Source organism: Pipistrellus kuhlii, unplaced genomic scaffold (assembly GCF_014108245.1).
Source record: "Pipistrellus kuhlii isolate mPipKuh1 unplaced genomic scaffold, mPipKuh1.p scaffold_m20_p_2, whole genome shotgun sequence".
In the NCBI taxonomy this organism is placed as follows: domain Eukaryota; kingdom Metazoa; phylum Chordata; class Mammalia; order Chiroptera; family Vespertilionidae; genus Pipistrellus; species Pipistrellus kuhlii.
Window position 1 is genome coordinate 47,310,705 of NW_023425515.1, and position 15,416 is coordinate 47,326,120.

Consider the following 15,416-nt stretch of genomic DNA (forward strand, 5'->3'; position numbering starts at 1 on the left):
TCAAACCAGAATTACATGAAATGCTGAAGGGTATTCTTTTTTAAAAAATATATATATTTTATTGATTTTTTTACAGAGAGGAAGGGAGAGGGATAGAGAGTTAGAATCACCGATGAGAGAGAAACATTGATCAGCTGCCTCCTGCACACCCCCTACTGGGGATGTGCCCGCAACCAAGGTACATGCCCTTGACCAGAATCAAACCTGGGACCCTTCGGTTCGCAGGCTGACGCCCTATCCACTGAGCCAAACCGGTTTCGGCCTGAAGGGTATTCTTTAAGAAGAGAAAGAAGAAGAAAAAGGTAGAGGTAAAAACTATAAACAACAAAAAGATATCAAATACATACCTACCAATAAGTGAAACTAAAAAATCAAGTGAATAAAAAATGTGAAGAACAGAATGGACTGGTGAATATAATAGAATCAGGGACATAGAAAGGGAGTGGACTGACAATTCTCAGGGGGAAGGGAGTCTGAGGGATGCGGGAAGAGATTGGACAAAAATCTTACACCTATGGATGAGGACAGTGGCAGGGGGTAAGGGCATGGGGTGGGATGGGGAATAAGATGGAGGGAGCTATGGGGGGGAAAAAAGAGGAACACCTGTAATAATCTGAACAATAAAGATTTATCAATATTATATTAAAAAATATTTTTTGACTTAAAGTTTAAAAATTAGTATTAGTTCCAGAGTAAAGGTGTGAGAGTTAACCTCTATAATTTCTAAATTCTTTTAGGCTTAGTGTTATGCAATGTGTCTGTGACCTTTTGTTTTCACCTCCTAAGACAGTGATTGGCAAACTGTGCCTCGAGAACCACATGTGGCTCTTTGGCCCCTTGAGTGTGGCTCTTCCACAAAATACCACAGCCCAGGAGAGTCTATTTTGAAGAGGTGTCATTAGAAGAAATTTAAGTTTAAAAAATTTGTCTCTCAAAAGAAATTTCAATCGTTCTAATGTTGCTATTTGGCTCTGTTGACTAATGAGTTTGCCGACCACTGTCCTAAGAGAGTAGATAAAATAAAGAAGTGTACATTAAAACCCAAAAGTATCAGCTGTGTTTGTTCTAAGTCAAAGGCCCTTAAGACTTCAGTTTAAATTCAATGTGTAAGTTCAGTGTAAAGTAAATTTAAAATATAACGTAAGAGCCAAAAGTCATCTTTAGAAAACAGAAAAACTGGATGAAGCAGATAAGGAGTAGTGTACACAGACAAGGAAATAAACTTTTGAGAAGATGAGATCTTTGTTACACCATTATTGATACACTTATAAATTGACAAATACTTGACCCCTTTCCATCAATGATGTTTTATTGAATTTTACGCTTTTTTCTTGTTTTATTGTTTAAAGTATTATTGAATTTTACACTTGAAACTTGTATAGTTTTGTGAACCAATATCACCCCAATAAATTCAATAAAAAAAAAACCAGTAATGTATGTGGTGCCTTTCAAAATTTCAAAGTAGTTTTCTGTACTTTATATATTTATTTAAATAATTATTGAGTGTCTACTGTGTTCCAGGAATCATCACTACATATTGCAGTTATGATCTTTGTGGTTCCAAGTGATAAGAAACCCAGCTTAACTGACTTAAGCAAAAAGGGGAATGTGTTGGTTGGCACAGTTAGTTCAGGGTCTCACTTTTCTCATCAGTTTTGCTTTCTCTCTTGACTATTTTGAAAAAGGCTCTCCTGATTATAGGTTGGCCACTAGATTGTCACTAGATTGTTCCTAGAGCCACATCTCCAGATTCAAATCTACAAAGAAGTGATAAGCTTTGTTCAAGCATTCGCATCTGGTGAGTCCTGAGACTCACGCTGACTGGACTAACTCCCATTACCTCTCACTGCCTTACCCTTCTTTCCACTCTGGCCCAAACAGAACAAGCCCCTGGAGTTCCCGAGTCGCCTGCCAGTGAAAAGCAAGCCACCGGAGCTATGCACACACAGGGGAGCAGATGGCACAAGGGCATGTATACCAGGCATATAGAACCAGGAGTCTTGGGGCCATATCAAAGTCTGCCTACCACACTTGGTTCTATTTAAAAAATAAGACATTTTTCTTTGGAAGTTATAACCTATTAATGTGATGAAACTCAGTGGTCGCTGATAAACAGATGTCTTAAATGTTTCCCTTCTATAAATTTAAACTTTGTCCTCTGTAGATCTCTTCTGCAAGTGAAAGGGGGTGGCACATCTTTTAAATATTAGTTTGAAGCTGGTTTGTAAACTGACCAATGTCTGCACAGTGTTGATTTTTATGACATTTCAAGGCCACCTCCTATCTTTTCAGATAAGATCTCCATCCTGTACCCTGCAATAGGCAGCCAGCATAAATCTACTGAATTTTTCAACCTGCCTTTCTAGGAGACAGCCTTCTGAGGAATATTTTCAGGATGAATGTCCTTTATGCATACTCACATGATGCTCTGTCATTTTGGGGAAGAGAGCCAATCTTATAACAAGTTGCCAGGAAGTCCTGGCTGGTACGGCTCAGTTGGTTGAGCTTTGTCCTATGCACCAAAAGGTTGCCAGTTCAATTCCCAGTTAGGGCATACACCCAGGTTGCGGTGCATGTGAGAGGCTGCTGATCCATGTTTCTCTCTCACGTTGATGTTTCTTTTCTTCTCTTTTCTTTTTTTTAAAATATATTTTATTGATTTTGTACAGAGAGGAAGGGAGAGAGATAGAGAGCTAGAAACATCGATGAGAGCCCCAAGGGAGAGAGATAGAGAGCTAGAAACATCGATGAGAGCCCCAAGCCAACGCTCTATCCATTGAGCCAAACCGGTTTTGGCACGTTGATGTTTCTTTCTCCCTCTCCCTTACTCTCTTAAAATCAATAAAAACTTTTTTTTTTTTAAGTCGCCAGGAAAAAAAAATGGATCACAGCAAAATAACCTGGGCATTTAACCAGCCTGTGAGTTTAGCATGCTTGATGTTCATGTCCTTTAGCAGAAATCTGACTTTTATTGTCACTCTTTGCCTAGCCAGTATTTTAGTGGTTCCTTTTGCTTCTGGAAACTCCAGCCCCAAGTTATGGTGGTGTCAGGTCAGGAGCAATACTAAGGAGTGGCTTGGAAGGAGAACCAAGAATCTTCATTACTGCCATATTCCACCTTCCCCTGCCCGTTACCACTGCCCTTTTCTTGATATGAACAGTTGATGTTTTCTCAGACTTATGTAAAGTGCTGTGTACTAGTAAACTGGGCATCGGGACAAGACTCCTACCCTTCCACCCTTCCAACCAGATTGCTGCCCCTCCCATCAACCCCTCCCATCGGAGGTTCTAGGATTCCTTCCATTTCAGGCTGACATCAGCCAAGAGAGATTTGGAAGCACTCTTTTTCTTTACCCTTGCCATAGAATTCAAAGGGGGAAAAGCAATTTTAAATATAGTCTGAAAGACAGATGTGACCTTTCCAGACCCAGGCAACCAGTTTGGTTTCTTCTCTAAAAGCTGGTTGCTGTCAGTCAACCTTTCCAGGTTTCCTGGGTCAAAGAAACAGAAATCGGAACCTGTACGAGTTGATCCAGACAAATGCAGCAACCTTGATCAGTTAAGTATGAATAAATCAGAAGTTTGTGGTTTTAATTCCTTTTGAAATAGCCACATGCTTAGAGGTTACAGGAAGAAGGTTGCAGGAAGAAGGCATTTGGCAGAATACACTTGAAGAGTTGCCAGCCATATAATGCTTGAAAAATAGCCAGATAGAGTTTACCAAACCCAAAAGCAGCCAGGTTTGCTCATGTCCACAATAAAAGAACATTAAGTTTTTATCTATTGACTTGAACTTACTAAAGAAAAAAAGAATTTTAGAGTTGAAACTAATGTTTCTTTGAAAAACTGACTTCCTACTGTCTAATTATTGATGAGTTATCTATCTGATATTGCATGTCTAATGCATAATCCTATATAATAAAGAGGGAATATGCTAATTGACTGTTATACCCTCACAAAGATGGTGGTGCCCACAGCCAATAAGGAGGGAATATGCTAATTGATCGCCACACTCTCAAAGATGGTGGCACCCACAGCCACAAGATGGCAGTGCCCAGTCCCCTCAGCCCCCTAGCCTCCCAGGGCTGGCCTAAGGTGCAGGCAAGCCTCGGATTGTGGCTACCCAGTCGCCCAGGGCTGTCCTGAGGCATAGGCAAGCCTCAGATGGCAGCTGCCCAGCTGCCCAGGGCAAGCCTGAGGTGCAGGCAAGCCTCGGATGGTGGCTGCCCAGCAGCCCAGAGCCACCCGAGACTTAGGTAACCAGGGATGGCCAAGGCTTGTGCTGCTGGCAGTGGCAGCAGCAGAGGTGTGATGGGAGCATTGCCTTCCCCTGGTTGCTGGGTTGCCTCCTGCTCCTGAGGGCTCTCGGATTATGAGAGGAGGCAAGCTGGGCTGAGGGGACCCCCCCCCCCCTCCAATGCATGAATTTTCATGCATGGGGCCTTTAGTATGTAATACCCTGTTTCCCTGAAAATAAGACAGTATCTTATATTAATTTTTGCTCCCAAAGATGTGCTAGGTCTTATTTTCAGGGGATGTCTTATTTTTCCATGAAGAAGAATACAGTACACATTATTGTTATATGAAAATAAAGGAAATTTATTACCTGTATATGGTACGATAGTACAGTAGTTGTCAACACAAACCAGACAAACTGTGAATCCTACAGTATCAAGAATTTACTCATTTATTCAATGACAATCATGTCATCATCTTCTGGGACATCATCATAACAATCCAATTCCTGAATTTCCTGGTGAATTTCTTGTGACTCCATTTCTTTCAGAATCAGTGGACCAAATCTCTCATGTTTAGCAATAGCACTGTCTTTAAATGAGTACTTCTTGTCAAGGTAACCTGCTCGCAGTGCATTTGAAATGGAACTGTCAGTGATTTTCTCCCATGAATTCTTCACCCAAGTCACAACGTCTTGCAGTTTAGGTTTCACAAAGTTTCCACGCTGATTTCTCTCCATTCTATTTTCAATGTAGTCATTAATTTCCATGCGCAAATTGTCTTTGAATGGATTGTTTATTACAATTTCAAGAGTTTGGAGATAGGCCGTCATTCCTGCGGGAATCATTATCTGATCTATTTTTCTTTCGTGAAGAAATGTCTTCATGTCTTTAGCACGGTGAGTGCTGGCTGCATCCCAGACTAGCAGACCTTTTTGGCTCCCTCGCATAACAAGTGGCAGCATTAAATCGACCCACTTCTTATAACTGCTTGTGTGGCCCAGGCTTTTTCAGTTTCAAGAATAAAAACACCCAAAACACATTCAATCTTTTTCCTTCCTGCCCTTAGAAATGACTGAAGGTGGGATTTTAGTGCCATCCAGACGAATTGTCAAAATACAGGAAACACATGCACTTTTGTAAGCAGTGGAGGGAATGTACACTAAGGAGGCACCCTGCTGTTCAATTGTTGTTTGAGATGATTGGCCCATAAACACTGCAGTTTCATCCATAGCAATCATGTTGGAAAGATTGTATTTAGAGAAGTCAGCATCACCAATAAAGGACTTGAATGCAAGTGCTCGCTTAATAACTTGAGTATCTCCCAACCTAAACAATGTTGTAGATCTTCTTAAAGACAGTTCACTTCGCTAAAGGAAATTATCCAGCCAGTGTTGTGATGCTTTGAAGTCTTCGGGGGGCTATGTCAAACTGTGGTGCCATTGCAAGGGCAAATTCTTGAATCTGAGCCCTATTCACAACCAAAGCCTTTGCTCTCCTGTCAACAACCCATTCACAAATCAGGTCTTCCAGCTGGGAAAATAATGGTTGCCGACCTGATCCACACTTGCGCTTTTTAGCATTTCCCTTGTCCACTTGTTCAATGAGGTTACCATACTCTGCTCGCCATTTCGGACCAATTGGATACTCAACATCTTCTCTTTGCAGAAAGCAGTAAGATTTTGGCCCCAAGAGTCTTCCACGATTCCTTTCTTGTACTCCACGGAATAGCTTTTTCTTTTTGCACTCATTTCTAGGGGTAAAAAAAAGGAATTGGAGTATCAAGGTGGGGGGAGGGGGATCACTTAATATGACACAGGGGGGATTCTAGAGGGGGGAATCAAAATGGCACAGAAGAATCAGAGGAGGGATTACCATTTTAGTAACCCCTTTTGATCCTCCTGTGTCATTTTGATTGCCCCTCTGATCCTCCTGTGTCATTTTAAGTGATCCCCCTCCCCCACCCCTGTGCCACTGAACACCTTCACCAGACATCCCCCCCTACCCCTTTATCAGACATTCACCCCCTGGGGCCTGCCTGGGGACTGTCACTGGGCTTGCTGGGCCTGGATCTGGGCTGGAGCAGGGTCTGCCACTGACTGAGAACCTTCAGTCATCATGAGGGTGGCCTCGAGCATCAGGTAGTGTCACCAGAGATAGACCAGCACTCATACCTTCGCCGCATCCTGTCCGCTCTAATCCTCCTGTTCTTCTAAATGGATCTGTGAAAGTCTCCTCTTCTCTCCCATCCTGCGCTCACTGCTCACTCCGACCTCTGCTCCGCCTCCACACAGCAGTGACGTCAGGACTCCGTGTAACGTCACTGGTTGCTAGACGCCAGTCAGGGCGGCCCTAGCGACCAGTTTATGGTAAATTAATTTTCATTCTGAGACAGAGCCTGGGGGGGGCCTTATTTTCAGGGGGATGCCTTATATTTCACTCAAAAGGAAACCTGTAAGTAGGTCTTATTGTCAGAGGATGTTTTATTTTTGGGGAAACACGGTAATACCCAACTGTGGAGTTTGCAAATACAAATAAAGGATCTTATAAAGAGAACAGGGCCGAAGCCGGTTTGGCTCAGTGATGGAGCATTGGTCTGGGGACTGGAGGGTCCCAGGTTCAATTCCGGTTAAGGGCATATACCTTGGTTGCGGGCACATCCCCAGTGGGGGATATGCAAGAGGCAGCTGGTTGATGTTTCTCTCTCATCGACATTTCTAGCTCTCTGTCTCGCTTTCTTCCTCTGTAAAAAATCAATTAAAAAAAAAAAAAAAAGAGAACAGGGACCAGTTAGCCTCATTAGGTCAAGCAAGGACAATAAGCAAGGCCAAAGCTGCCTCAGGACTTAAATAGCTTTCCAAAGAGTCCAATGTAGAAAGTACCGTATTTTTCAGACCATAAGACGCTCCGGACCATAAGACGCACCAGTTTTTAGAGAAGGGAAATGAAGAAAAAAAGATTCTGAAACAAATAGTGTCCTAAAATATTTTATGTGCATTAAAACCCAACATCACAGTCATAAACACATGTAATCAACCCTGTAAAGTAAACAGCAGCATTTAGAACCATTTTAGAGCGGGGCAAGCACACAGAGACCACACAGAGCCGGGCAAGTAAAAAAACTTGTTTTTTAAAGTATATGTGTAGGCTATATTTGGACCATAAGACGCAGGTACTTTTTCCCCCACTTCTGGGGGGAAAAAAGTGCGTCTTATGGTCCGAAAAATACGGTATATAATAGACATACTCTTAAAGTTCTGAAAAAAAGAGGTACTCAAATAATAGTGATCATTATTTTTGTTGTTATTATTGCTATCACTAGATACCTAGCATATACTTAAAACTGGACTATGTTCTGTGCTAAATTCTTTGTGTATACTGTTTCTTACCCTAACAGCTGTTCAAATACTTTTTGTCATTTTTTTTTTCTGTTGTTAATCCTTACCTGAGGGTATTTTTTCCATTGATTTTTAGAGAGAGTAAAAAGGAGGAAGGCATGGGGAGAGAAAGAGGGAGAAACATCAATGTGAGGGAAACACATTGATTGGTTGCCTTCTGCACATTCCCTGACTGGGACTAGGGATTGAACCTGCAAGTCAGGTACATGCCCTTGAGCAGGAATCTAACCCAAGATCCCTCAGTGCATGAACCAGCCCTCTAACCATTGATATATCGGGTCTAGTAATATTTAATGTCGTTTTTAAACATTCGTTTAAAATCTTGCTTGGCGTTGACTTGTATTGACATAACCTTCAAACACGTGGTATCTACAGAACGTGTGAAGTGCAATTAACAAGTTTTGCTTGAAAAAGTCTGTGTTTGGTTTGGTTTTTCTTGTAAAACTAGGGCTAAGAAGATGGCGGATGAAGAGCATATTCGGCACTGCATGCTTTACAAGTTCCAATTAGGAAGAAAAGCAAGTGAGGCTGCAAAAAACATCTGTAGTGCTCTTGGTCAAGATGCAGATAGCGCCAGAAAATGCCAGCGTTGGTTTGAGAAATTTCGCGAGGGAAATTTTTCGTTAGATGACAAGAGTGGTCGAGGCCGTGTGTCCAATTTTGATCAAGAAGCTCTCTTCAAGCTCTTTTGGTGCAAAATCCTCAAATTACCCAACAAGAGCTTGCGACAACTTTAAATTGTTCACAAAAAAACAATTTCCAATCAATTGCGTGCACTTGGCAAAGTCCAAAAGTTTGGAAAATGGGTTCCTCATGAGTTGACCGACAACAACCGTAATCAGAGAGTCACAATTTGCAGTTCTCTCCTCTCTCTTCAAAACCGTTTGCCGTTTTTAGAGCAAATTGTTACCGGAGATGAAGAATGGGTGCTGTATGTTAATTTGAAAAGGTGGCCTCAATGGTTGGACAAAAATGAGGCTCCGCAGCCCACGCCAAAACCTGACTTGCATGTGAAAAAAGTGATGTTGTGTGTTTGGTGGAATTTTAAAGTAATTCTTCATTATGAACTTTTACCATCTAACCAAACCATTACAAGTGCAGTGTACAGTGCCCAATTGGAAAGGTTAGCCCAAGCTTTAAGAGAAAAAGAACCCGCGCTGATTAATCGGAAGGGCGTAATTCTTCACCACGATAACGCACGACCGCATACTGCAAGAATCACTGCTGAAAAACTGCGCCAGTTGGAATGGGAAGTTCTCCCTCAGTTGGAATGGGAAGTTCTCCCTCAACCTGCATATTCTCCTGATATTGCCCCTTCCGATTACCATTTGTTTCGTTCTTTGCAAAACTTTCTTCTTGGAAAAAAATTTAATAATGAAGAATGCCTCAAAAATGCATTGACCGAATTTTTTGCATCAAAATCACAAGAATTTTACAACAGAGGGATTAAAATGTTTTCTGAGCGTTGGGCACAAGTAGTAGAAAACAACGGCAACTATATTGTTGATTAAATTTTGTTGTATTGTTTAAATAAATTCGATTTAAAAAAGGTATTAGAAAACGACATTAATTATTACTAGACCTAATACATCAGCCAGGACCATTTGTGTGATGTTTTAATAAAATTCCTGATCAGAATCTGCTTGGCACAGTGTAGCACATGACCAGAGTTCAAACAAGTAATTTTGATTAAATTCATGTGTGACCATATTGTTACTAGGCAGCATAATGTTAAGTACACAGACATTAGAGCCAGAATGCCTGGGTTCAAATCTGTTTTTGCCCTGTCCTGGGCGTGTGACCTTAGGCAAGTCATTTAACCTCGCTGTGCCTCAATTTTCTCTTTGATAAAAAAGGGATAATAGTACTACTTACCTCATCGAATTGTTGTGAGGGCTGTTATTTAATATATGCTAAAGGTTTATAACTTCCTGGCACATAGATTATTCTCTGTAAGTATTAGCTATCCTTATTATCATTGATATTATCATAGTAATCTTTAGGACAGTGATAGAGACATGTGAGTCAAACCTGTACAATGAATCAGGTTTACATCAGATTGAATACCCTAACTCATTAAGAATTTTAAATATATTCTCTATTCTGTTTTTTAAATAGTATTAAGGGTGTCCTGGCTGGTGTCTCTCAGTGGTTGAGCACCAACCTATCAACCAGGAGGTCACGGCTCAATTCCTGGTCAGAGCACTTGCCAGGATTGCAGGCTTGATCCCCAGTAGGGGGCATGCAGGTGGCAGCTAATCAATTATTTTCTCTCATCATTGATGTTTTTATCCCTCCCTCTTCCTTCTTCTCTGAAATCAATTAAGAAATACACTAAGTTGCCGAAACCGGTTTGGCTCAGTGGATAGAGCATCGGCTTGCAGACTGAAAGGTCCCAGGTTCGATTCCGGTCAAGGACATGTACCATGGTTGTGGGCACATCCCAGTAGGGGGTGTGAAAGAGGCAGCTGTTTGATGACTCTCATCAATGTTTCTAACTTTCTATCTCTCTTCCTCTCCGTAAAAAATCAATAAAATATACTAAAAAAAAAAAAAAAAAGAAAAAGAAATACACTAAGTGGCCAGATTATTATCTCTGAACGCATAATAATCTGGCCACTCAGTGTATATCCTATATAATAAAAGGCTAATATGCAAATTGTCCCCTCGACCAGGAGTTTGACCAGCAGGCAGGCTGGCCACCCACCAATGTTCCCTCCCCCTGGCCAGGCTGGCCGGACCCCATGAACAAATTCATTCACTGGGCCTCTAATATATATATATATATATATCACACACACACACACACACACACACACACACTCTGAATGGCCAGGTTATTATGCATTCAGAGACTATAATATGGCCACTCAGTAGATATGTATTATATATGTATTTTTAAAAAGAGCATTAAGGATGGATCTCAATGAGGAAAGAGAGTTCTAGTGGATTGTCATATTGGTGTGTGATGACAGACATCTATCCTGATCAGTACTTTCAGCAGTGACTTGTATGGAGACATAAAAACCATACCTTTCAAGTTTATAGATTATATACAATTGTGATAAATAGTGAATATGACAGATGGTAGTCAAGATTTTTAAAAAAATTTTAAACAGATTAGTACAAACAAAATGATCAACTAAATTGCACTTTACTAGGATTATGACCAACAAGATGAATAAATCTGTTTTTTTAATCCTCACCTGAGAATATGTTTTTATTGATATTTTAGAGAGAGAGGAAGGGAGAAAGAAACATCAACCTATCGTCTCCTGTATGTGCCCCGACCGGGGATCAAACCTGCAACCTAGGTATGTGCCCTGACTGGGAATTGAACCCACAACTTTTTGGTATATGAGATAACACTCCAACTAATTGAGCATCAGCCAGGACTAAATGTATTCCTTTTTTAAATTGGATTATTGGGGTGACATTGGTTAATAAAATTAATACATCATTCGCATATTGTATTGTGTGTTTACCACCCCAAGTCAAGTCTCCTTCTCGTACCAGGTACCACCAATACGTGTATTTCTGTACAACCTCTGCTTGAATGTCCTGATAGGCCAAAATGAAATATCTCCGAGATCATCTAGTCCTTTTCCAGACAACTCTTATTCCTAAAAAGGTTTTTGTATAATTAAAATTCGTATCTTTGCATTTTTCCAACCAGTGATGCATGTTCTATTGTCTGGACTTGCACAGAGTAAGTGTCTTCCCTATCCAACATGACAGGCATTCACATATTTAGAAATAATTATCAGGTACCTTCTTGTATTATATCATATACTATAGTAGTTAAGGGTATGTAGTCTGCAGCCAGGCTGGCTAAATTTGATTTTTTTGTTTTGTTTATATTTGATCTCTAGCTTCACCACTTACTAGCTGTTTGATCTCATCTTTTGTGCCTCAGTTTCTCATCTGTAAAATAGTGATAGAAATAATATACCTGTGTCAAAGACTTGTGAATATTAAGAGAGTTTTAATATTTTTAAAGAGTTTAGACATACTGGTGTTCTATAAGTGCTCACTGTTAGGAGTAGGAGTAGTAATGTTTCTTCATCGTAATTTAACAACACACTCTAGAAGAATACTTGCTATAACAGTGATTTTTAAAGGGGACAGGGTGTTTCAGAGAGAAAGGGAGACGGAGAGAGAGATAGAAACATCAATGATGAGAATCATTGATCAGCTATCTCCTACAAGCCCCCTACTGGGGATTGAGCCAGCAACCAGGGCATGTATCCTTGACTGGAATTGAACCTGAGACCCTTCAGTCGGCAGGCTGATGCTCTATCCACTGAGCCAAACCAGCTAGGGCAGAGTGTACTTTTTATAATAGTAATCATAGGCGGGAAACTTGACAAAATCGTTTTGATAGAGAGGATACATCGAAGACTTTAGGCAGATGATAACTACAAGTATTAAATAATAATAGTAGCTAATACTTATAAGCACTTACTATTGTATGTGCCAAGCATTGAACTTAGGTTTTACATGGATAATCCCACTTAAACCTCATTTGTTAAGTGATGCAACTAATGGTTGGACAGATTCAGAATTTGTCCAAGTTCTCATGGCTTATAAGTGGTAGAAATGGGATTCATTCTTAGGTAATCTGACTTTTAATCACTATACTATGCTGATGGAGTGATGTTGAAGAGTTTTACATTTCTCAAAATGGAGCATAAATAAAAAACATTGATTAATATTGCCACAGATATTTGATTAGACACTTGGTTAAGGCAAATGGAGAGATTTTGTTGAAGAATGTATGTACTTAACTGAAAGACAGATAAAACATATTAGTATTACTATTATTACTAAAGGCCATTGTAATATGTTAATAATATGGTTGCCTTGATTTTTTTTCTGTTTGAATTGTACTCTAGCTTTAAATAGCTAGTCAGACAACTCCTTTCTGTTGCCTTGAGTCTTCATTGTGATATTTTATATTTTTGTATGATTTTTTAATCTAGTGGAATAGATCCAGTGTCACAAGATCTAGCAACCCCAGATATTAGTTTGGCTTTCAAATATCTTTAAAATCATGCTGGCAGTATTTAACTCTTGGTAGTAAAGCCTTTGCTTATCCTATATAATAAAGAGCTAATATGTTAATTAGACCAGACAGTGGAATGACCTTCTGGAACGACCTTCCGGAATGACCAGTGGGTGGGGGACAGGGCCGCAGGGCCACGAGGCAGCTGGTACTGCAAAGGCTGAGGCAGCCAGGCTGCCCTGGGGCTGCAAGGGCCTACTCTTGCACGGATTTCATACATCAGGCCTTTAGTATAGTATAATGATATTTACCATGTGTTTGGCTGGTTAAGTTGAATCATATGACAACATGGTTCAATACTTAAAGAAGTAAGCAGTTAAAAAGCAAAGCAAATTTATGTTATTTATATTTTACCACAATATCTTCCTATATAATAAAAGGCCAATATGCAAATCAATCAAATGGCAGAACAACCGGACCGGTTGCTGTGACCACTCTTATCACCAGGGACAGACACTCAATGCAGGAGCTGCCCCTTGATGTCAGTGTGCTCCCACAGCCAGTCTCCTTTGGCCAGCCAACCTCCTGCTGCCCCTCCACTCCCTCTGGCCAGCCTCCCTTGGCCCTACCCCCGCGCCTCCCTACTGACCAGCCCTATGGCCCCGATTGGGCTGGCCGGCCAACCTCCTGTGGCCCCTTCTTCTGGCTGGCCAGCCTCTAGCAGTCCCTTCCCCTGGCGGCCAAACTCCTGTGGCCCCAATTGGCCCCATTCAGCCCTGGTCACTGGCCAGGCCAAGGGACCCCACCAGTGCACAAACTTGTGCACGGGCCTCTAGTAAAAAGTAAAACAAACAAAAGAGCAAAGCACAAGTTATCCCTTCCTCCAACATACAGAGAGAGCAAAGACTTCTGAGAAGTTCCTATAAGCATGCCTTTGGACATATGAAATAGTTTACCATTAAACATGAAGGAATTTTAACTTGAAGTTATAGAAAACTAGAGGCCTGGTGCATGAAATTCATGCACTTACGGCGGTGGGGGTGGGGTGAGAGTGTTGTCCCTCAGCCCAGCCTGCGCCCTTTCATGATCCGGAAGCTTGCAGGGAGTGGGCCTAAGCTGTCAAGTTGGACATCCTTAGTGGTCAATTTGCATATTATCCTCTTAAGCCTGCAGGATCAGGCTGAAACTGGCTCTCTGACATCCCCTGAGGGGTCCTGGATTGCGAGAGGGTGCAGGCCAGGCTGAGGGGCCCCACTGGTGTGCAAAATTGGGATCAGGGAGGGACACAGGAGGTTGGCCAGCTGGGAAGGGTCAACGGAAGGGCTTCAGGGCATGTCTGGCCCGTCTTGCTCATTCCCAATTGGCCAGACCCCAGAAGCAAGCTAGCTTACAGGTTGGAGCATCTGTCCCCTGAGATCAATGCATGTCATAGTGAGTGGTTGAGTGGCCTTAGCATATCATTAGCATATTACGCTTTGATTGGTTGAATGGACTACTGAACACTTAGCATATTAGGCTTTTTTAATATAGGATAACTGATGAAAATATGACATGGCATTTACTCCTCTGTTTATTATGATACCCTTAAAAATGTTTGTAAAAATACAGGTGCCTTTAAAATACTACCTATTTGTAATGTCAGCAGAGGGAGGAGTAGATATTAAAGAATTCTTTATTACTTAAGGTGAAATCTTATCAGGAAACCCTAGCAAAACTACCCTGTAGGAAAGATCTGCTATAGCTGACAAATCAGGCAACCTCTGAGCCAGTAGCCACGTCAGTTCTATTTGATTGGTCCTGGGACCTTGTTTACCTTAACTAACTGTGACCTTTTATTCCACTGTTCAGTTAGGATGGCCTGACTTAAGTGTAAAAAACACATAAGGGACCCATGCTATAGAGAGAATGTTCTTGATAGAAAGAAGCAACAGTAATGATAAGCTTCTTTTTAAAAATCTTAGCTTTCTGGAAAATAGCAGATTATAGTGGTAAGGACTTTGGAATTAGACAAGCCTGAATTTAAATCCTGGCTCTTATACTTACTAGCTGTGTGATCTTTTAGGTTGCTTAACTTCCCTGATCCTTAGTTTTCTCATTTGTAAATTGGAACTAGTAATAACTGTATATATGTGTATTAATTGCCTATCACAATAACTGGCAGATGGTAAGTAGTATTGAAAAAAAGATAGCATTGTTATGACTGTTGCTGTTAACTTCCTTGCAAGATATTTAGATTACTAGACATACTTATTAGAATGTATGCATCATGTATTCTGATTTAAAGAGTCAGGAAGGAGCCAAAGCCAGTTTGGCTCGGTGGATAGAGCATCGGCCTGCAGACTGAAGGGTCCCGGGTTCGATTCCGGTCAAGGGCATGTACCTTGGTTTCAGGCACATCCCAGTTGGGGGTGTGCAGGAGACAGCTGATTGATGTTCATCTCTCTTAGATGTTTCTAACTTTCTATTTTAAAAATAAAAGAAGTAAAGAGTCAGGAAGGAGAGGAAATCAGTTTCTAGAGACAACAACAGAAATTGTTTTTAGAGAGAAATACTAAAGTATCTAGGGATAAAAGGTCATGATGTCCGAAACTTACCCTCACCAAAAAGATTTCATAACAGAAATCTTACATGAGGGCCTATCTGTGTAGAAATTGTTAAAGTGCATTTTAAAAATTAAACTTGTTATTTTGAAATAAAAGCCTATAGAAAAGTTGTAAGAATATTAATATGAATCCTTTTATGCCCTGCCTAGATTCATACATTGATAACATTGGTCAT

At 40.8% G+C, this 15,416-nt stretch overlaps 1 protein-coding gene across 3 annotated transcripts in view; it reads left to right on the forward strand.

Annotated features, from left to right (window-relative positions):
* PCYT1A (phosphate cytidylyltransferase 1A, choline) overlaps positions 1 to 15,416 on the forward strand; it is a 59,328-nt gene that overhangs the window by 11,336 nt on the left and 32,576 nt on the right. Inside the window, exon 1 of one of the 3 annotated variants that reach the window (XM_036443999.2) lies at positions 12,810 to 12,846. The exons of the other annotated variants lie outside the window; for them this stretch is intronic. The gene's annotated coding sequence lies outside the window, so the exon portion shown is untranslated. Of the gene's footprint in view, positions 1 to 12,809; positions 12,847 to 15,416 lie in introns of those variants that run through there. 3 annotated transcript variants of the gene reach the window in all.